General features: G+C 45.0%; 1 protein-coding gene across 12 annotated transcripts in view; it reads left to right on the top strand.

Annotated features, from left to right (window-relative positions):
- Positions 1 to 22,797, top strand: part of SLC8A3 (solute carrier family 8 member A3) — a 156,464-nt gene that overhangs the window by 40,365 nt on the left and 93,302 nt on the right. The window contains exons 1-2 of one of the 12 annotated variants that reach the window (XM_081508853.1): positions 10,700 to 10,772; positions 16,812 to 16,865. The exons of the other annotated variants lie outside the window; for them this stretch is intronic. The gene's annotated coding sequence lies outside the window, so the exon portion shown is untranslated. Of the gene's footprint in view, positions 1 to 10,699; positions 10,773 to 16,811; positions 16,866 to 22,797 lie in introns of those variants that run through there. 12 annotated transcript variants of the gene reach the window in all.

Raw genomic sequence — 22,797 nt, 5'->3', positions numbered from 1 at the left:
GGATGGTATCATGGAGCGCATGTACAGTGCAGAGAGGAAGGGATCTTAGGGCCATTTTAGAATTCTGCCTACTGTGCTGCGTGACCTAGGTAAATTGCCTACTCTCTTTAAGATTCAGTTTTCATACCTAGAAAAGAAAAGAGCAATAAAAGCAGCCATATAGAGTTATTACAAAGACTAAAGAGATATAATATGTTGAAGGGAGTGGCAGATAGTAGACACAAGTACATAATTTCCTACTTACCCTTCCTTTTGTTGTTCATATATCCTGCAGTCTCTGTGATTAGAAATACCGTGGAAAACTGTTCCAAGAAGTCAACATTGTGTCAAAAAGCATAGTTGATTCTCATTATTGGTAGCAGTTATGTTCTATAAAGTTGCTGCAAACACTGAATTAGTGAATGCAAGGTGGGGGGAATACAGAATTAGGATCCGGTGAGTCCCCGATCACTGTATTTTCACCAACTGACCAATGCACTGTCTTGTTTTAAGTGTTTCTGTAGCTTATGTAATATATGCTGTCACTTCATTAACATTAAACTCATAGGCAACAGCACCATAACTCATGCCTTATCAAAGCCTATCCAATACAAGTATTTTCTCCATAAGGTGTATCATAGCCTAGAAACACTGGACAGCACTTCAGCACTAGACTGGGTGGGGGGCATTTAAAACACAAAATCACCAATAAAACCCCACAAAAATGTGAAAGACAGTGGCGCCAAACAGACTGCCAGAAGGACACTTGTTAATGGCATGAGATGAAACAAGAAGGTGGAGCATCACCTTTTTGGACCTCACCTGGGAACATGAAGTCAGGTGACTCAAATGTTATATAACATTTTATATAAATATTAAACAAAATATTTATATATTTTATATATATAGGTTATTTTTTAAACTGCTCTTATAGTTGATTTACAATGTTGTGTTAATTTCTGCTGTACATCAAAGTGGTTCACTTATATATATTCTTTTTCATATTTTCCATTATGGTTACTCACAGGATATTGAATACAGTTCTCTGTGCTATACAGTGGACCTCGTTGTTTATCCATTCTACATATAAATAATAATAATTTGGATCTGTCAATCCCAAACTTCCAATCCTTCCCTCCCCCAGCCCTCTCCCCCCTTGGCAGCCACAAGTCTGTGCTCTCTGTGAGTCTGTTTCTGTTTCATTCCCATGTTCATTTGCATCATATTTTAGATTCCACGTATAAGGGATATCACATGGCATTTGTCTTTCCCTTTCTGACTTCGTTTAGTATGATAATCCCTAGGTCCATCCATGTTGCTGCAAATGGCACTTCATTCTTCTTAATGGCTGAGTAAAATTCCACTGTATATATGTACCACCTCTTCATTACTCACTCATCTGTTGATGGACATTTAGGTTGCTTCCGTGTCTTGGCTATTGTAAGAAGTGCTGCTATGAACACAGAGGGGCATGTATCTTTTCAAATTATAGTTTTGTCTGGATATATGCCCAGAGTGAGATTGCTGGATCTTATGGCAACTCTTCAGTTTTTTGAGGAGCCTCCATACTTAAAACAGGTAGATTATTTTTCCCCCAAATCTTTTTCTAGTGGTTTTTCACTGACTAGATGGAGGAGCTGGAGTGAGAGTCGGAAGCAAGGGCCCTCTTTCCTTTTGCCTTGCTGGGCCTCTTTGGAGAGCTTTCACCCCCTCAATACATTTTTACAACTCTTCTAAAGCACCATCAGAAAAGAGAAACTAAGTAAATACTGATTTGTTTAAAAAAATGTGCATCACTCCATAGTAAGAGATGAAATGTTCTAGCGGAATATTCTGAAGATACGACCTCAGCCCCGTGGCCTCATTGCGGACCCAGATTCCTGCCAAAGGTACTTTGGTTTGAACTTCCCTGGCCATGACACTGTGGATATGACAGATCTCCTGCAGTTCAGATTAGGGAAGACATCCGTAGCAGGCATTGTATATCAAAGAATGCTGAGAAGGGGTGATGCCCCGGTGGCTAGAGCTGTGTGTGAGTTGGCCACACAGGATGCCTCTTCCTTTCTCTCTTCTGCCCTGGTGACAGATTGCAACCAGCTCTGGCTGGCGGTGGCTTTGAGACACACTCGAAGTGTTCCAGAAGACACCTTACACCAAGTCTGTAATTCCGATGCTGTCGGACACGCTGTCTTCCAGCTCTGCCTGCCTGCGTTAGATTCATCTGCTTGAAAACCAGCTTTGCTGAGCACCTGTCTTCATGACTCCTCATTAGTGACATGGGAACCCTTCCCTTCTACCCTGCTAACTGCAACTCACTAGGACTCAGTAGCAACAGCTGTGTGCCGAAAATGGGGCTGGGGATTTGGTGTTGGGCAACAGGGCGGTGGGGTGATTATCTGGAGCAGATGAGCTCATTGTTGCTTTTGTCCCCTTCCTCTCCCCTCCCCACTCACCTCCCCCAACACACACTTTTACTGCACCAAAGGGAAACAGCAAACAGTGATCTGGCAGTGTGGCTGTCATGGATACCAAGCCTGCCATCTGTGGGGAACCCTTCTGTATCATCAGTCAGCAAAACAGAGCAGAACCCCGTATTTTGTAGCTGGTGGAGCAGGGCAGCATCTCCACTGAGGGGGCCGGGGCGTCTGTTTGCTTCATTAAGAAACGAAGCATCAGAGCTGATTTCATATTTCAAAGTCACACATTGGTGCAGGTGTGGATTGTAGGCATCCACTGACATAGTTGGCCCTGCTGTCTTTTCTCTGCAGTGACTTGTTGAACTTAATAATGGAGATGTGTAAAAGCCAGAGTGATTTGAACTGAAGGTGTAGGGACTTTGTTCCAAATTGATATGTAAGGGATTTGGAAGGGAATGAGGGATTCCTCTTGATACCTCTCATTCAATTTTGGAGCCAAATAACCACGCATTTACAAAAAGCAAAAGAGAAATTGAAATAGTATTAATCTGGGAATTTCTGTGCCTCCTATGAACCAAATCTTATAATAAGAATTATGTGGTTTTTTTTTTTTTATTCCGTGCTCAGTCAGCAAATATGATTAGTGGATATCTAGTGACTTCAGGCCCCACTCCAGTACTCTTGCCTGGAAACTCCCATGGACAGAGGAGCCTGGTAGGCTGTAGTCCATGGGGTCGCTAAGAGTTGGACACGACTGAGCGACTTCACTTTCGCTTTTCACTTTCATGCATTGGCGAAGGAAATGGCAACCCATACCAGTGTTCTTGCCTGGAGAATCCCAGGGATGGAGGAGCCTGGTGGGCTGCCATCTATGGGGTCGCACAGAGTCGGACACGACTGAAGCGACTTAGCGGCAGCAGCAGCAGCAGTGACTTCAGGGGACTGTGCTAAGAGGGGTTACCGAGTGTCTTCACTTCACAGAGCCCTGCTGAGCTCCTAAGCTGTGTCAGTACCATGCCGGGTGCTGCATGTAAAGCATAATGACAGGGAGTGTCAGGCCTCAAGAAACTTACAGTCCGTCCAGTGACATCAAACAAGTGAGCCAACAAAATGATCTACCATCTTAGAGATGAGTCACTCAGTCATGTCTGACTGTTTAGGACTCCATGGACTATAGCCTGCAAGCTGCTCTGTCTGTGGGATTCTCCAGGCAAGAATACTGGAGTGGATTGCCAGGCCCTTCTCCAGGGGATCTTCTTGACCCAGGGATCGAACCCAGGTCTCCTGCATTGTGGGCAGATTCTTTACCGTTTGAGCTATCCAGGAAGCCCCACTATCTTATAGTCCTCAAATTCATCGAGTTGGCACTCTTCTAAAGAAGGTAAAACATAGACCTGTGAGCATTCAAAAAACACCCACTGAAGACGGTAACAGAAGAATGCAGTCGACAACTGAACTATACCAACTGTAATAACTATAATATAAAAATTCACTGAAAGAGATCATTATGAGCTGGGGACAATCCAAGAGACTTCCTTTTGGAGGTATGTTTTGAGCCAAATCTTGAAGGGTCAATTACTATTGTTTCTTGCTTCCTATTAAAAAAAAAATGTCTGTGTCAAATGGAGGTGAACAGAAAGAGAGGCTGTGACAACAGAAAGAAAAACATTTCTCTGAAGAGTTTTCTGATATAAGAATCCAGCTCTTCGGGTCTGAGTGTATTCCTTCAACCAGTGTTGTTTGAGTCCATCCTTTATGCCAAGTGCTGCATCACACAAGGGGACACAGCCCGTGAAATTCTAGAACAGCAGCAGCAAAACCAGTAAGTTATTGAAGCTGTCAGAGCTCAGATTAGCTCCAGGATCTCGAATCCATGCCCTCTTTTGGGCATGAGTTCAGTTCCTCCCTGTAGGGGAGTGGTTCTCAGCCTAACTTCTCTTTAGAATTACACAGCTTAAAAAATACTGATGCCTGGGTCCTACCTCCAGAGATTCTGGTTTCACTGGGCTCTGGTGGGATTTGAGCACCAGTGTATTTTAAAAGCATCCCAAGTGATTCTAATACATAGCTAGGGTTTGAGCCTCTGCTCTAAATTAGCTATCTGCACTCTGGAAGTGCTCCCAGGCCTGTCTATCCATGAGTCAACAGGCTTTTTGCAGCAGCAAATGGAGAGAATTCCAAGGAGGCACTAGTGGTTAAGAACCCACCTGCCAGGTCAGGAGACATAAGAAACACAGGTTCGATCCCTGGGTCAGAGATCCCCTGGAGAAGAGCAGGGCAACCCACTCCAGTATTCTTGCCTGGAGAATCCCATGGACAGAGGAGCCTTGGTAGCCCTTATGGCAATTCTAGCAGAGAACTGCTCGATGCCTTACTTTATACACATTTGTGACTATTTGTATGGAAGTGCAGTCATATTTTGAGGAGTCCTGTGGTCAAATAAAGAATCTTTCAGATAACCTAATGATGAGATACACCGCTGCCCTTCTACCCCATTCTACTTTTACACAAATCTGAACAGTCAGCCACTCTGACTTTCTGAAGGTAACTAGCTCCTTTTCTGGGCTCTGCAAGAAGGGCATACAGCATCTCCTAAAGCAAGCCCAGGGTTAGAGAGATTAGATTAGAAGAGATTAGAGATTAGAAGAGATTAGAAGCCTGTCTGCTCATGGTAATGTGAATCAGTAGAAGTAGCACTCTGCACATCAGATTTGCTTTGAATTAGCCCAACCCTGGTGATTGGCGCTTCTGATTTTTCACTCCTGGTTCATGAGGGACTGCACTGACCATCCGTGCTAGGCTGGCCTCTGTGGAGCTGGTTCTGTGGCAGGACTCTTGTCATTGTTGAGAGGGAGGCCACTGGGATGGATCTCCAAACCCCAGGCAAAGCAGCTAGGTGGGCACCCTTTCAGAACAAAGAATGGATTACAAGGTGAAAGTCACACTGTGAGGTCAGCCAGGGAGTAAGAGAGCTGATCTGAGAAAGGTACCAAGTCCTTGTGGGTATAAGAGGAAAATTATCAGGGGCGCGTCTCTACAAGGTAGTATCTCTGAAACTACAGCATCTAACTTCTGGTGGTGTACATTGATTGATTTATGACCAGTTGAAACTGTGGGAGTTTCTCCTTGCCTCATTCCAGGTCTCGCTCTTCTTTCTGCTAAGTCTGAGGAGACTTGTTCTGTTAACAAGTACAAGCGGTTAGAAGAGGAAGTCGTGAACTCTTTTGTCCTGTGGAGACAGTCCGCATGGGTGCATGCCCTGCTGCTTCAGTCGTGTCTGACTCTTCGTGACCTTATGGACTGTCCCTGCCAGGTTCCTCTGTCTGTGGGATTCTTCAGGCAAGAATACTAGAGCAGGTTGCTCTTTCCTTCTCCAGGGAACCTTCCTGACTCAGGGATCGAATCCACTTCTCCTGCATTGGTAGGTGGATTCTTTACCGCTGAGACACCAGGGAAGCCCCTTATTAGCTACATACACGTTCGCAAGTGACTTCTCCTGTTGGCGCTACAGCCCAGGGGTTAAGACTGTGCTTTGGAGACACGTTTCAAAGACATGAATCTTAAATCTTTCATTATCTAGCCACATGACCTTGAGCAATCTATCTGTCTACACCTCTCTTTTTCTACCTATAGAATGGGCATACTATTATCTATCGTACAGCTTTGCAGTAAGGTCTAAGTGGGACTTTGCACAGTGTCAGTGCATATAGTAAGCTCTTGATAAGTGTTAGCTAAAGCCAACCGACTAACCCACCAATAAATAAAACCTTTCAGTCAGTGTTGATGGAAGGAGACCATGAGAGAGATTCAAAGCACTCTCTTACCATGCCTGACGCAGGGCCAGTGCTCCATAAATTAGTTGTTCTTATTATTATATTGTCATCATCATCTTCTTTCTCTTCTGTAGACCTCAGGTTTTCCAAGCTCTCTCACAGAGTAATAGTTCAGCAGCAGCATGGATTTCACTGAGCTCCTAGTGTGTGTATGGCTAGATGCCCTAGAGAAGAGGTGTAGACACAAAAGTGTGAAGAAGGAGAAAAGTGCACCTTAAACTAGGCTTTCAGGAAAGAGGCTGAAAACAATGTTCATAGCAGCATTATTTACAGTTGCTAAGATGTGGAAGCAACCCAAGTGTTCATCAGCAGATAAGTGGATAAAGAATGTATACATGCATATACACACAATGGAATACTACTAGCCTTTGCCATTTGCAGCAACACGGATGGATTTGGAGGGCATTATGCTAGGTGAAATAAAGTCATGCAGAGAAAGACAAATACTGTATTGATATCATTTATGAGAGAAATCTAAAAAATGTAACAACTAGTGAATATAGCAAGAAAGAAGCAGACTCAGGTATAGAGAAGAAACTAGTGGTTACCAGTGGGGAGGAGGGTGGGGGAAATATACGGGTAGAGAGGTCAAGAGGTATCAACCATTAGGTATAAAATAAGCTATAAGGATATATTGTAAAACATGGGGAATATAACTGATATTTTATAATAACTCTAAATGGAGTATATCCTTTAAAAATTGTGAATCACTATATTTTACACCTGTAACTTATGTAACATTGTACATCAGCTATACTTCAACTTAAAAAAAGAGCTGAAGGAATTAGTAGTTAATGAACATCTGCATTAGCTGCCAGGCTCTAGGTAAACATGTCCTGCTTAAATCCTCGTAGCATCTTGATGGTAGGTGGTACACCCATTTTATAGAGGAGGAAGGTTAAGTTCAGATTCAGTAAGTCATTTCCCCAGAATGCCGAGATGTGAGGTGGCAGCGCCATGACACAAATCCACTGGGACTTTGCCCCTAATCCATGTTCTGGATTCTCCAAGGCTTTTGGAGACAGTGACTAGGGGGAGATAAAACTGTCCCAGGTTATACGTTCTAAGTTCAGTGATGATTATATGATCGATCATACCTGATACAGCTACTGTACGTATGCAGTGCTATCATGTATGTGTAGCTAGTTTATTAGACAGTCTGAACTCAGAACGTATAACCTGGCTATTTGAGTGACAAATAGTGAAAGTCGCTCAGTCATGTCCGACTCTTTGTGACCCCACGGACTATACAGCCCATGGAATTCTCCAGGCCAGAATATTGGAGTGGATAGCCTTTCCCTTCTCCAGGGGATCCTCCCAACCCAGGGATCGAACCCAGTTCTCCTAAAAGGAGAAGGAGGAGCCAAAAATCTCCCCATTAGCCAGCAATTCAGGCACCCCCTCCTTTTCTCCTTCTCTGTTTCACAGAATGGGAAGGGGGTTGTTGGAGTGACCTTGGGGTGATGAGGGGAGCAGGGCCAGTTCAGCGGCCTTTTGCAGAATCCCAAGGGAAGTGTCTGGCTGCTGTCTTACAGGGTGGGGAGACTTAAGGCCTCTTTGCCTCAACTCCGCATTCCAACTGCCAGGGTCGGGACAGCAGGAAGAGTTGAGTTTGACATCCTGTTAAATATTTGATGCATAGTAGCACAGTGCCTGGCACCGGGCAGGTGTTTTCTAAGCGGGAGCCAGTGGGAGACCTACTGTATTCTTTTCCTCTTTGCTTAACCTCCAAGGTAGCTAAGCCCATTTGTTTGTCCACACGTAGCCAGATAAACAGAGCGCTGAGACTGTGGTGCTCTTTGCCCTGTGTCCTCATCCCACCTGGGAGTCTGGAACACACTCATCCCACAAATGTTTGTTGGAGCCTTCTCTATGCAGAGCACTGCACCAGGCTAGGGAGACCAGCTTTTCTGAACTCCGAATTGAGACCAGTAGTTGGGTAACTTCAGGCGTGGGGTGCAAGGGGAGAAGTAGTGGTTGTAAAAGCAGAGCTCCAAGTCCTCTGCCTTCCAGGAGCTTACAGTTGGCGCAGGGATGGGAGAGGTCTGAAAAAGTGAAAGTCGCTCAGTCGTGTCCAACTCTTTGCCACCCCGTGGACTATACAGTCCATGGAATTCTCCAGGCCAGAATACTTGAGTGGGTAGCCTTTCCGTTCTCCAGGGGATTTTCCCAACCCAGGGACTGAACCCAGGTCTCTCGCTTTGCAGGCAGATTCTTTACCGGCTGAGCCACAAGAGAAGCTCTACCGGAAGCCCGGGAGAGCTCTGAATCAGGATTCAATCCGCTGGATCTAGATGGGTGATACAGTGGGCAATGCTGTGAGCTCAAAGCAGGACGAAACCACTGGTTCAAAGAAGCGTCTGTCACATCTCAGCTGCTTTATATGGCTAATGGGAAGCATTCATTCATTCATTCATCCTTTCTTTCCTTCAGTCAACAAAGATGTCTGAGTCCCTTCTGTATGCCAGACACTAGTCCAGGTGCTGAAGATGCAGTGATGAACAAAACAGGTGCGATCCCTCCCCGTGGAGCTTGCAGTGTAGCAATGAAAGTGTCTTTCTCAGCGGCCTCTCCCTTTGTTTGAGAAACTGCAGCCTATGCCCCCGCAGTCCTGAGGCTGATTGCTCCACAGAGTCACACAGGCCCTCAGGAAGCTCTGCTGGCCACCCGTCCCCTCGAGGGCAGGGGCTGCAGCTGCTGGCAGTGTAATCAGTGCCACCCCGTACGGGGTACCCTGCTGCCTCCCTTCTCCTGAAGGCAAAATCTTGGGGAACATGTCGTCATTTCTCCTTCCTGCCCGGAAAGGTGTACAAGGGAATTGAGAGACGTGATGGATCGAGGCCCTGTGGAAGTGAATCACTGCCCAGCTTGGAGAGTGAGAAGACGTGCTTAAAGGACAGACCATGCCAAGTCCACCACGCTTCTCCCCCACAGAGGTGAACTGAAGATCTTATTTTCTCCAGGGAGTCAAATTAACAAGGTGCTGGGAGTTTTCCAAATCAGCAAAAAAATAAATAAATAAATAAACAACATCACTACCAGCTCTCAAATCAGATAGACTGGTGGGCGGTTTTGTCGACTAGCTCATCGTACTTGGCATCCGATGCTGAAATGGGGGTGAAGGCAAGGAGTTTGTATTGAAAATGCATCCACTTCTGAGCAGGGAATACAAATCAGCATCATTGTGTTTTCAGAGGCAGGAATCACGGCGTTCCCCGATACCAACTACCTCAATGACCACAAAGCTGAATTTTCACAAATTATGAGGTAGGAAATTGTCAGTCATTATACAAATTGATTTACCTCGGGATTCCTTCTAGGTGGCCAGTTCCCTCAGTACTTTAAAATATGACTTAATTTATAAAAATTTGATACTTAAACAGATTTTTTGATATTCTCAGCATGAGCTGGTAGAAAAGAGCTTGCATTATAATTCTTAGAGGCCTGGTTTTCCATTCTATTTCTGACTCTAGCAAAAGCATGCTATTACCTCCATTGATCAGCCCTTTCATGCTTCATTGTGGGTGTTCCTTCCTTCGATAGAGACATAACAGGATGAGCACTAAATGTAGCATTCATTCATAAAATTCATTGAGTGTCTTACATGTGCTGAGCACTGTGAAAAATGCCAAAGATATATTAATGAGCAAACTCTTTCAAGACAGTGAGCTTGGCTTAGAGGAGCAGCCCCATCAATGGTCCATATCCTCATGCAGCTTATAGCCCAGTGGCAGAATCAAGTAAATAAACAGCTAGAAAAATTAAACAATTTTAGATTGAGATAGGTGCTGTGAAGAAAAGAAGCAGGCTGCTTCAGACCCACATAGATAGGATGGTTTGGAAAAGTCCCTCTGAAGTGGTGACATCTAAAGGAAAATCAGAAAAGATAAGGAGATGCCAATTACATGAAGACCTAGAGGAACAATGTTCTATGGAAAAGGACTAGTCCATGCAAAGGCCTTAAAGGCAAGACAGGCTTATTGTGTTCTAGCAGGTGTGTTCTAGGACATGAAGAAAAGCCTTACTGGAGTAAGGGTGAAATAGCATAAAATGAGTTTGATGAAGTAGGCAGAAACCTCATCATACAGGTTCTTAGAAGCTATGTATTAGCATCTTGGGGTTGCTGGAACAAAATACCATAAACCACATGGATTCAAGCAGCAAAAATTTATTGTCTCAGTTGTGGAGGCTAGCAATCTGAAATTAAAAGTGTCCATAGAGCCAGGATCCCACTGTAGGGGAATCCTCCTTTGCCTCTTTCTAGCTTCTGGTGGGCTGCTGGCTGTCTTTGGCGTCACTTGACTTGCAGCTGTGTTATTCCAGCCTCTCTCCATAATCACGTGGTGTTCTCCCTGTGTGTCTGTCTTCACTGTCTTCTTAGGACACCAGTCATACTGGATTGGGCCACTGTGACCTCATCTTTACCTAACTAATTACATCTGTAGCAACTCTATTTCCAAATAAGGTCATAGACAGTAACTAAGGGGTTACGACTCCAACATGTAAATTTTAATGGCACACTTTTTCAACTCATTACTCCATGGTAAGGAGTTTGAATTTGATTCTGCATACAAGTCCAGAGTGATCTTAAGCAGATGGATGGCATGCTGTGTTCTAAAGCCTGCTATGTAAGAATGCGCTAGTGTTAGTTATGGAAGGGTGATGAGGATAGAGGTTGATGACTAGGAATTCACTTGTAAAGGGCTAGTCCAGCTCAGAGGGGATGATGGCAAGGACTAGGATGATTTTGGAAGTTGGAGAAGTAAGTGGAGTTTAAATACCAAAGAACAAGATGAGTGAGATGTATATGGACTGGGTACGGGGTGAAGGAAAAGAAGGACTTGAAGGAAAAGAAGGATACCATCCAGTGTTTTACTATAATTGTGAGAGGATGGTGGTACCATTTATCATTGTTCCCTTTTCAGACTTGGAGAGGATCAGATCTGGGGCTGGAAGTGGTTTGGGTCAAGGTCAAGGAATGGTAAAAATGCAGGAGATGAAAATTAGAAAGCTTTTCTAATCCCTGCCATCTTGCTTTTGTCTGAAATACCATAAACAAATTCTTTTTTTTGGAAAGCTCAGTCCCCTGTTAAAGTGAAAACGTTGCTGGGGAGGAAACACAGCCAGTCAGCCAGAGCACCTTTCCCCAAAGCAGTTGTTTTTTTGGGAGATCAGATAGAGCAGCAGACAAGACACCAGAAGAGAACATTGGGAAAGAAAGAGCAATGAAGCTCCAAAGCGCAGGGCCTGGAGTCACAGTTTTTCCTTAGACTGGCTGTAGGTGTGTACTTAATTAAATTCCATCTCAGTGCTGGAGCAGGACCCAAGAGCAAATAGCCAGAAGTGCCAGCAAATTGGAATTAGGATATAACAAGTTCCTTCCATAGAGACCAACTGGAAGAAAGTAAGATAGAGGGGAATTTTGGGGGTGGGTTGGGACATGCAGTGTTTAAAGCACATAAAACAGAAACAGGGCTTGGAGTAAAAAGTGGGCTAAAGCCAGGCTTTTAAAAGAGAACTGTTTCCGGAGCTCGACTCATCATCACCGTGGCTTTGTCTTGACTCAGTCATTTTTTTTTTCATTATTAGAAAATAATTAAGCATATCAGTTTTTTCTAAACTTGTTTATTTTTAATTGAAGGAAAATTGCTTCACAGTATTGTATGGGCCTCTGCCATACATCAGCATCAGTCAGCCATAGGTATACATGTGTCCCTTCCCTCTTTAATCTCCCTCCCACCCTTCCTCACCCCTCTAGGCTGTTACAGAGCCCCAGTTTGAATTCCCAGATTCAGTCATTTTTGATACCCCATCTTCTTCTGCATTCCCAGCAGTAGCTCTTCCAATCCCCAGAATTTTGCTACTACCAGAGCTGGGTTTTCATCACAGCATCCCCCTGAGCTTATATCTCCATTACCCCTTTTTGTTTGAATTCTCATCAAATCACCCAAATGTGGGCATTTGGAATGGTAACCATGGAGAGTGGCATCCTGGCTTCGGTACTTGGCATAGTGTGACCTCATTGCTCTCCACCACTTGTGTGCTGCCGCCTTGTCTTGAGTTCTCCCCACTGTGCATGGATTTCACCGGAAGACATGCTCACTCTCCAGCCTCAGTATACCTTGCTCTGAAGAAGATGTTAACACTCAAGAGGATATGAGGACGTGCTGGAAGGGGTCCCTGGCCCTCTTATATCTTTTTCCAAGTGACAGTGAAGGGAGAGGTGACCGCAGACCTACTATCTTTGGACAGACCACCTCCTAGCTTGGCATCAGGACCACTTGTCCAGCCTATTGAGCAAAGGTTATTCTCCTTGAGCTGAGAGCACAAGAGGGTTTAAGCATCACTTTCATCCTGTTTCTCTTCTCTTCCTTCAAGGCCTTGCTTTTTGTCTTGAACAAATGGCAAAGGCCATCCCGTTGCAGGTACCAGATCAACTTTGCCTTGGTTTTATTACCATACTAGTGGGGAAGGAGGCTCCTCTTTGTAAAACTTCAGAAGACATCTGTTTGGTTTGGAAGATGGGAGGTGGGGGCTGTAGCTGGAGGAAGGAAAAATTTTCTTGCTTGTGTTTTCTCGGCATTTATTGAGTGTCAAACCTGGCAGTAAATTAGAATCGAAAGATAGCAGTCACTGATAAGCAGAGAGGCCAAGGGTGTTGCCAGAGGAAGGCAACAGACAAAAGTGAATTGTTGGCTGGCCCCACAAAAGGTATTAGAAGGTCTCATGCTGTCGTGTGGTGAATCCCCAGATGTCCCAGGATGGGACTGTGGTTACCTGAGCTCCTGCCTCCACTGTCTCATCCCACCTCCCCTGGGACTGACTGACAACACTCATTTGCTCACCGAGGCCAGATATTCAGCAGCTAAGCCAAGAGCTGAATTTGTCTGGTCAATCTAGATGCTCCTCTCTTTACACCACATTGCCAGAATCACCGCCTCCAAAGGCTGTCCTGAGATGAAACTGGAATGAGACAAAAGGCCTCCTGTTTCATCCACTGTTGCCTCCTGCTACTTACAGCAGCAAGTCAAAGCCACTAGAGCTCCACTTGCCTGCACACACTGCGCACAGACAAGGACACCCCTGTGGCTGGAATTCTGAACGTCTCAATTCTAGTCTCAGCTCAGCCTCAGATTCCCTGTGCTTGGCAAGCTAATTTCTTCATCTGGAAAATGAGTTGGCTCTTCCATAACTTAAAAAAAATACTAGACTAGAATTTTCACTAAAAAATTGAAATAGTTTATAAAGCAAGGGGCCGAACCCCTAAATAATAACAATGAAGGCTGCAGCATTTCTTGAATTTTCTGCTTTCTCTGCTGGAGGATTTTCTAGCTTGGTTTCCTCTTTCCCAGTCCAATCCAACAAGGAGTGATCACCAGAAGAAGGCAAGCTGAGTCTTTTATTTTATTTCCTTTCAAGCAAACAGATACCATGGAAAGACCCAAGGGATCCAGGTTCTAGCCCTGGCTCTGCCATTAACTATGTGTGTGCCTTGTCTGAGCCAGCTGTTCTGACTCCAGCTCCTCTTTGCCTGATGACCAGGTCATCTGGGTGATCACTAATCACTCTTTTCCCCTGCCAGTATGAGAATTTGCTCTCATCTTGAGAAACTTTTCCCTGAGTCTTCCTATCCCTTCCCCTATTTGAAGACAGCCTGTTTCTTGTTTTGTAAACTAGTTCCTTTCTATCATTTTCTGATTCCACATATAAGCGATATCATCTGATATTTGTTTTTCTCAGTCTGATTTATTTCACTTAGTATGAAAATCTCCAAGTCCATCCATGTTGTCACAGATGGCATCATTTCATTCTTTTTAATGGCAGAGTAATATTCCACTGTGTTTATGCACCACATTCAGTGGGGATGGGTAGGGAGGAGGGATAGACTGGGAGTCTGGGACTGACATGTATGCATATCATGCTGTATTTCAGAAAAGGCGATGGCACCCCATTCCAGTACTCTTGCCTGGAAAATCCCATGGACAGAGGAGCGTGGTAGGCTGCAGTCCATGGGGTCGCGAAGAGTCAGACATGACTGAACGACTTCATTTTCACTTTTCACTTTCATGCATTGGAGAAGGAAATGGCAACACACTCCAGTGTTCTTGCCTGGAGAATCCCAGGGATGGAGGAACCTGGTGGGCTGCTGTCTATGGGGTCACACAGAGTCGGACACAACTGAAGTGACTTAGCAGCAGCAGCAGCAGCATTCTGTATTTAAGATGGATAACCAACAAGGACCTTCTGTATAGCACAGGGAATACTGCTCAATATTCTGTAATAACCTAAATGGGAAAAGAATTTGAAAAAGAATAGATACATGTATATGAATAACTGAATCACTTAGCTGTGTACCTGAAACTAGCACAACATTGTTAATCAACTATGCTCCAATATAAAATGAAAAATTTTTAAAAGACAGCCCCCACCCTCTTCTTCCTTCTCTGTGACCTTGCTTTCTCTACCACCCATTCATTCCTTCCCTTAATCTCTCACTTGTCACTTATCACTTAGTATTTATCACTTCTGAACTCGCTATGATCTTTGCTTCGACTGTCCCTGAACTTCAACGTGTTTTCACACAGACATAGTGACTTCCTAAACAATCACAGACTCTGTCACATTCAGTAACTGACACATTTCCCAGCAACAAGTGCAGTGATCTCAGAAACCCACAATTTCACCCAATTCCAGCAAGAAAATTCAGAAGCACTTGGATTACACTATTTGCCATTATGAGGGCCAGTGTCTGAGTTTGCCTGTCTTTCCCTATCACTTATATTCTACCTGTATTTAAAAAACCTCTCATGTGGTTGAGCTCCAGCTCCACTGATTGAATAAGGTGGTTTCCTGGGACAGATGGACCAACCCAAGGTACCCTGCAGCTGGATTGCAACCTGAATCCCTATCCCCCTGTGAACCCTGTGGTCTAGCTTTTGTTATATTCCCCTTACTGATGAAGAAACAGCCTTGTTGGATCTACTCCAGGCCACACAGTTGTATGGAAGCTGAGTGTCCCACTAAGGCCCCGGTGGACCCCGAAGCATTGCAGAAGCTCCACCCCGTCGCACAGCATTTCAGCTCCACTCCCACTTTCAGTTGCCATCCAGACTTCTCAGACATCTCCCTGTCTCTGTGTCGCCACCTCCTGCCGCTCCTCAGCCCCCTGCAGTCTAACTCCTCTGAGATCATCAAGCTGCTCTGATCTGTTTGACAGTGCTGATCCCTGGCCTTCCGGAAGTTCCTCACTCTCGTGCACTCCAGGACAGAGCATCCTCCTGGCTCTTCTCTTTCTGTCTCTGTCTTGTTCACCGGTAGCTTTTTCTCCATCACGCGTCAATATTGATGTTCCTCGGGGTCCCACTTTGCCTCCTTTCTGTACAGTCTCCATGATCTGTGTCATCCATCCAGGCTTTGCCCAAACCTCTGTACTGACACGACCTGACTCTCCAGCTCTGGCCATATGTTCCATTGCCTGCCAGGCATCTCTTCCTGAAGGTCTCACAGACGTTTCTCACAGCTACGATCCCCGTGGGACTGTCTCTTCCTCAGCTGGTAGCATCATCCTTCGCCTCATCACTGGAGCTGAAGTAACCTGGGATTCTTGCAAGCCACCCTTGCTTTGCTCTGCATCCAATTAAACACCACGTCCTTCTTCCTAACAAGTTTTTCTCACAGACATCTCAGGATAGACTCTACCTCCTTTGCATTCACCTATCATTACCTCTATATCAAGCCTTCATCATCACCATCTTTTTATACTGCAGTAGTATAAATGGCCTTTGTGTCTTTTTGCCTTGAATACCCTCATCCCATTTCTTGCCCATAAACTCCTACCTATCCTATAAAACTCAGCTGGAAGTTACCTCTCTGGAAAGTCTTCACACAGACACACACATGCATACACATACACACCCCACATGACCCAGGCTCCCTTGAGTGACTTTTCTTGAATAACAAACCCTAAACTACTGTGTACAGATGTTCATCTTCCCACTCACACTGCTTCAGAGCTACCTGTTCATGGATTTGTCATTTCCGTCAGAATGTGAGGACCATTACTCCTACATCTGTGGTTCCCAATCTGATGCCTGGAACACAGCAGGCACTGAATACATGATTAGGGGATAAATGAGCAGGTACACCAAGTGCTGAGCAAATCTTTAGTTTAGATATCTGGACATAGTTTTTTTTCCTCTCTCTTGCTAATGTTTAGTCTCATTATAATTAATGAAAGCACTTGACTGGACCATGCAATCTAGAGATGAAGAGTGCTTTAAAACACATTAGAGCAGGGGAAAATTTGTCACCTGATTTCTGGTCTATGTAAGTAACTGTCTGGATTTTAGGTTTTCTCCAATTCTTGGATAAACAGATGAGACCTCCTCCTACCCCCCGGGACACAACTTTTTCAAAGCGAGATTAGCCAATGGGCAGAGAATAATGATGATAGGAAATAACCTTCATATGTAGTGGTTATATGTGCCACGCACTGTTCCAGGCATGTTGTATAGTTAATATCATTTGTTTAATCCCCACAACATTGAGATGAGTGAGGTACCTTTACTGTCCCATTTTGCAGATGAGGAAACTGAAGTACAGAGCGATGACATAGCTTTCCAAGGAAACATAAACTGTAAGTAGCACACATAGATATCCACAAGTTTAAATAGCACTAAGTACTGATGAGACCAATTCTGCAGGCTGCGTTCTCATGGGCCAATTAGCCTCACTTCATTCATAACCACATTGCATCTTGAGAGGGAAGAAAGGGAAAGAGAAGCTTAGAATAGCTATTTGGGTGCACCTTTTAGGGCGAGAATGGCATTAAGGGTTTTACAAAGATCGTCTGATTTATCTCTGACCGGATAGATGCTCCTATTTTACCGATGGAGCAACTGAGACTCAGAAAGGCTAAGCAACTTCTGAAATTGCCTAGTAAGTGGCAGAGCCGACCTGGAATGCAGGCCTGTCTGACTGACATTGCTCCACAGTCAGCCCTCAAGGAAGACAGGGTTAATGCATGGGAGCGGAAAGGTGATTGCTCCCCAGTACCAGAAAACATAAGCATGAGATGTTGGTTTTGTTGGTCAGGATAGGCTTGAGTGTCCTGCAGTAACAAAGAATCCCTGAAATCTCACTAGCTTCATATAACAGTTTTAGTTCTTGTTCACTAGAATACAGAGCCCAATGTAGACACACTGCCTTCCTTCACTCTTGGCTACTCCACCAGGAATGGACGGCCTCCAACATCACCATGGAGGGGGAGAGAGAGAGAAAAAGATGGAGGGAGGCACACAGACTCTCAACTGCCTTGACTTTGACTTGACACATTTCACTTTCAACTACAGTCCTTTGATTGACACTGGTCACATGACCCCATCCAATGACAAGGGAGGCTGGGGAATTTAGCGGAGGGCATGGAGATGAGTGAGCACCAGCCTGCCCATGCTTCTGTGGTATCTACCTCTTATCCCCAAGGGCTCTTAAAGGATGTGGAAGGTGTGAGCCTGGAGGTCTCCTGGCATGTCTCTACATCTTTCCAGCACAGTATTCAGGGCTCCTTCCTCCTCTGTGAAGGTGAATCCTGCATAGAAGAGAGACCAGAAAGTTCTCAAGAGAGCAAGTTAGCAGATGCCTTTTGAACCCTATGCGTTCAGGCTCTGGGTCTTGTGAAATGCAACTTGATCTTTTTGCACTTTCAGGAGAGAAAATGCAGTGACACTCACCTATGAGAGGCACTGCTGTGTCTTCATTGCCCAGGAGTCAGGGGAGAGAGTAGGCCTGGAGAAGGAGCAGGGAAGGTCCAGGAGGGGAGTGGGAGTGAGGATAGGGGATTCCAGCTGCCGTCACTCCACAGCTGAGTCCAGACTCTGCAGCGGAGAGCAATCCTCTTTTTATTGGGCATAGTGCCTCTTTCAAAATAATTTACAGCACACAACCAAGTCTGCTGTGCGACATCACAATTTGTCATTAAAACTCCATTCCTCTTGCCGGAGTAAATGAGCCATTTACAGCCAGGGAGCCAAGATGGACTGTTGTTATTTTTTCTGCCTTTGTTATTATGAAGATTCACAGCTCTTCTCAGACAAGCCCTTGGGGATTCTCAGAGGAAGTGCCGTGACATTCAGGTCAATTAGCAAGGCTTAGTGTGGTTTTCTGGATATAGGTAACAGCCTTGCAGAGACTGCAGGAAACCAGATGTGATTGCTGACCCTGAGAAGTATTCCTTGTTCTTATGTGTGCTAACAGGTTTCCCTGGTGGCTCAGACAGTAAAGAACCTGCCTGCCAATGCAGGAGACATAAGAGACGTGGGTTTGATCCTTGGGTCAGGAAGATCCCGTGGAGGAGGGCATGGCAACCCACTTAGTACACATGCAGTGCGTGCGCGTACGCGCGCACACACACACACACGCACGCACGCACACAAGCTCTCACGTGTATACACAGGACACCAAGAAACACAGGGAACTCAGCATCTCTGCCTTCCCAGCTGTTAGCATTGTTGTACCTCCATTAAGGGCGGGAACGTTAAGGAAGGTTATCAAATCTCCTCTAAAATATGTGCCTAGATGGGCTCAAAGAGTGACTTGCAAATGTCTTAGGGTGTGCAACTCTTTCCCATGGTCTTCTGGTCTCAAAATTCCAACCCTAGCTGCTATTCTTGACAGTAGGTCAAGATCTGACCTAGACGAAGCAGGGGATAGTCAAGTAAACGAGTTCATCAGCTATTCTTTGAGGGAGAGAGAGTGAGAAGATTCTTTGGGTGGCTGGAGGAGGAGATTCTGCTAGTGACTAAGGAAAGAGTTGTCCAGAGGCCTGAGGGCAACAACTCTATCTTGTTTATCTTTATACCCCACCCCTCCTTGTATGCACACTGCCCTGGCAGGTACAGAGAAGATGCTTGATGAAAAACCTCTTGTATCTGTTGAGATGATCATAGGATTTTTATTCTTCAATCTGTTAATATGGTGTATCACCCTGATTGATTTGCAGATACTGAAAAATCCATGCATCTAGGGGATAAATCCCACTTGGATGTATGATATTTTAAATGTATTTTTGGACTTGGTTTGCTAGTATTTTGTCGAGGATTTTTACATCTGTGTTCTTCAGTGATTGGCCTGTAATTTTTTGGTGATAACTTTGCTTGGTGTCAGGGTGACCCTAGCCTCATATTAATAGAATAAGTTCAGAAGTGTTCCTTCCTCTCCAAGTTTTCGGAATAGTTTCCGAAGGATACGTGTTCACCCCTTTCTAAATGTTTGGTAGAATTCATCTATGAAGCCATCTATCTGGTCCTGAACTTTTGTTTGTTGGGAGTTTTTAAATTACTGATTCAATTTCAGTACTTGTAATTGATGTGTTCATGTTTTATATTTCTTCCTGGTTCAGTCTTGGGAGATTTTACCTTTCTAAGGCTTTGTCCATTTCTTCTAGGTTGTCCATGACAAAAAAACCTCTTGAATTAAATTATGCGTAATGGATGTGATTCTTCCCTCCAGGGATTTCCTCCTTTCCCGTTTCCCAGAAAGCATATGGCCTTCTATCTCTGCTTTTTGAGGTCTGGTCTTCCTTGCAAAGCCACTGACCCAAATCCTTTTCTTTAAGTAAGGCTAGTGAGTCAGTACCAACCTCTCTCTTTCCATAACAAAATCTGGTTTACTTGAATACTCAACTGTCTCCTCTACTGGCCTCTGGACTTCCTGGGTCAGGGAGCATATCTGATTGATCTGTAAATCTTCCACAATGTCTAGTACAGTAGCTGAAGTAAAATGCTCAATAAATGCATTAAAACATTAATGAAGCTCACAAAATGCTCTGTTTTATGAGTCACAAAACCCCAAGTTCTCTAAACTTTTTCTTCTGCTTAAAATAAGGATAATAATTTTAATACCCACACAGAATTGCTGGGAGGATTATAATGATATATATAAAACGCTTAGCATAGTAATATTAGTTACAAGATAATGGTAGCTTCTAGAGCAAGTCTTCTCAGCATTATTGACCTCTCCCCCTTTACATCCAGGAGTCCAGATCACAGTGGCCAAATTCCAGGACCCCATGTTTTCTGTAGGTGCTTTCCTTCGAGTATCAATAAGGTGATTTGGGTTCACGCTATGCTCTGTTGAACTCTCTTTTCCCTGCTCACAGGCACTGAATGTGGCCTTTCCAAGCTTGAGCTGAGATGGGCTTATGAGTAGAGATTCAGATCTTGACATGGGTTTGGGTAAACTCCGGGAGTTGGTGATGGAGTGGGAGGCCTGGTGTGCTGTGATTCATAGGGTCGCAAAGATTCGGACACCACTGAGCGACTGAACTGAACTGAACTGAACTGTATAAGAAAGTGTGCCTTCCCAAGGTCTGTTTGGCCTAATGTCATTAGAAATGGGTATTTTGGCCCAGAGCCCAAGCCAGTAATGGGAACCACTGCATACAGGCAGCCACCTCCCACTCTCACTACCACCTCCTCCCTATACCCATAACTACAACAGAAGCTAATTAACCTTGTGATAACATTGACAGATGTCAAGGCACCATAGTTTCAGACTCCCTACATGAGTTTTTAAAACAGTAAAGAAGCAAAAATTTTATACCCACACCTATCATGAAAGGCAGGTGGTAAGGGTGGTAAGAGCTAAAATAAAGGTATGAAACACCTTGGCAGAGCAGGAGGAATTTTACAGCCTGAGGCCTGGCCCCTTGATCAGGAGAAAGGAAACACTTTAAAAGAAGCCACCGTATAGCCACCTTCTCTGGATTTTTCATGGCTGTGCTTTTGTACTGCTTCTTCTAATATATTCTTATCATAGTCTTAATAACCAGCAATGTCACCGCACTAACTTAAAAATGCTAGAAGTCACCACTTACTGGGACAGTGTGTAGAATGGGAGATGACTTCATTAAAGAAGAGAGTCTTAAAGAAGAAATAGGGCTTTGTCAAAGTAAAATGGAAGGAAGGACATCTCTGGTCAAGAGAAGGAATTGCAGGGCCTATTGAGGAAACAGTGAATAATGCAATGTGACTGGATCAGGGTGCAGAGTGAAAGAACCTCAGAGTTTGACCGAATTGTAGATAGTCTTGACAACAGCTGGGCTTCCCTGGTGGCTCAGCTGGTAAAGAATCTGCCTGCAATGCGGGAGACCTGGGTTCGATCCCTGGGTTGGGAAGATCCCCTGGAGAAGGAAACGGCTACCCACTCCATTCTGGCCTGGAGAATTCCATGGACTGTATAGTCCATGGGGATGCAAAGAGTCGGACCCGACTGAGTGACTTTCACTTTCACTTTGACAACAGCTGGAGGGTTTGGACAATACTCTATAGGCAGCAAAGCAATCGCAGAACTCACTTTGAGTAAGAGAATGACATAACAAAACAAAAAGATCTTTGTTTTAGAAAGGTTAATCTGGTAGCAATATTGAGGATGAATAAGCTGCAGCTCCAGCGCCAACTCGGGGGCCTGGGCACCCCCAACCAGGGCCCAGACCAACTGTTGCTTGGCTGAGGGCACCATGAACAACATGTACATGAACATGCCTATGAACTTCTCTGTACTCAGCTGCCAGCAAGCCACCCAGATCGTGCCCCAACAGGGGCAGTACTTGCATCCCCCCTTCATGGGGTACACTGTGTAGCCAGACTCAGTGCCCATGACCCTGGTGCTCCCGTTTCTGGACGGGCTGCAGACGGGCTACAGGCAGATCCAGGCTCCCTTCCCTCACACCAGCAGTGAACAGAAGATGTACCCAGTGGTGACCGTGTAACGCAGAGTGTGGCCGGAGTCCTGGGCCAGACAGAGGCATGCAGCAACTGTGAGCTTGGGCAGGATTCTAGCCTGGAAGTCCCTGCCAGTTGGTGATGTTTATGGCACTGTTCTGTTGGATGGCTTCATTTGCCCCCAAACTTTATGAAAACATCTTTCTCCAAGTGGGCATTTCTTATGTTTTGGTCTTCCCTGGTAGTTCAGCTGGTAAATAATCCGCTTGCGATGTAGGAGACTCTCATTCGATTCCTGGGTTGGGAGGATCCCCTGGAGAAGGGATAGGCTACCCATTCCAGTTTTCTTGGGCTTCCCTTGTGGCTCAGATGGTAAAGAATCCACCTGCAATGCAGGAGACCTGGATTTGATTCCTGGGTTAGGAAGATCCCCGGGTTAGGAAGATCCCCTGGAGGAGGGCATGGCAACCCACTCCAGTATTCTTGCCTGGAGAATCCCCATGGACAGAGGAGTCTGGTGGGCCATAGCACAGTTCCTGGGGTCACAAAGGGTCGGACCTGACTGAGTGACTAAGCACAGCACAAGGGGCAGATGGAGAGAATCCAGAAAGAGGGCCACGGACTGAGGAAATATCCCAGAAATGCAGGTGAAGGATGAGAAAGGCCTGGGTTGTGTCTATTGAAATAGGAAATGGGTACAAAGGCATTCTACGAGACTCAGTAGATTTGGAGTCTGATTGTCACTGTGTGAAAGGAAAATAAGAGGGCAGTGTCAAAGATGACTCAGTTCAGTTCAGTCGCTCAGTTGTGTTGGACACTTTGCAACCCCATGGACTGTAGCACACCAGG

Source organism: Giraffa tippelskirchi, chromosome 7 (genome assembly GCF_054371585.1).
Source record: "Giraffa tippelskirchi isolate mGirTip1 chromosome 7, T2T-mGirTip1v1.2.pri, whole genome shotgun sequence".
Classification (NCBI taxonomy): domain Eukaryota; kingdom Metazoa; phylum Chordata; class Mammalia; order Artiodactyla; family Giraffidae; genus Giraffa; species Giraffa tippelskirchi.
The sequence above is the reverse complement of the archived record's forward strand: the minus strand, read 5'-3'. Positions and strand labels throughout refer to the sequence as shown.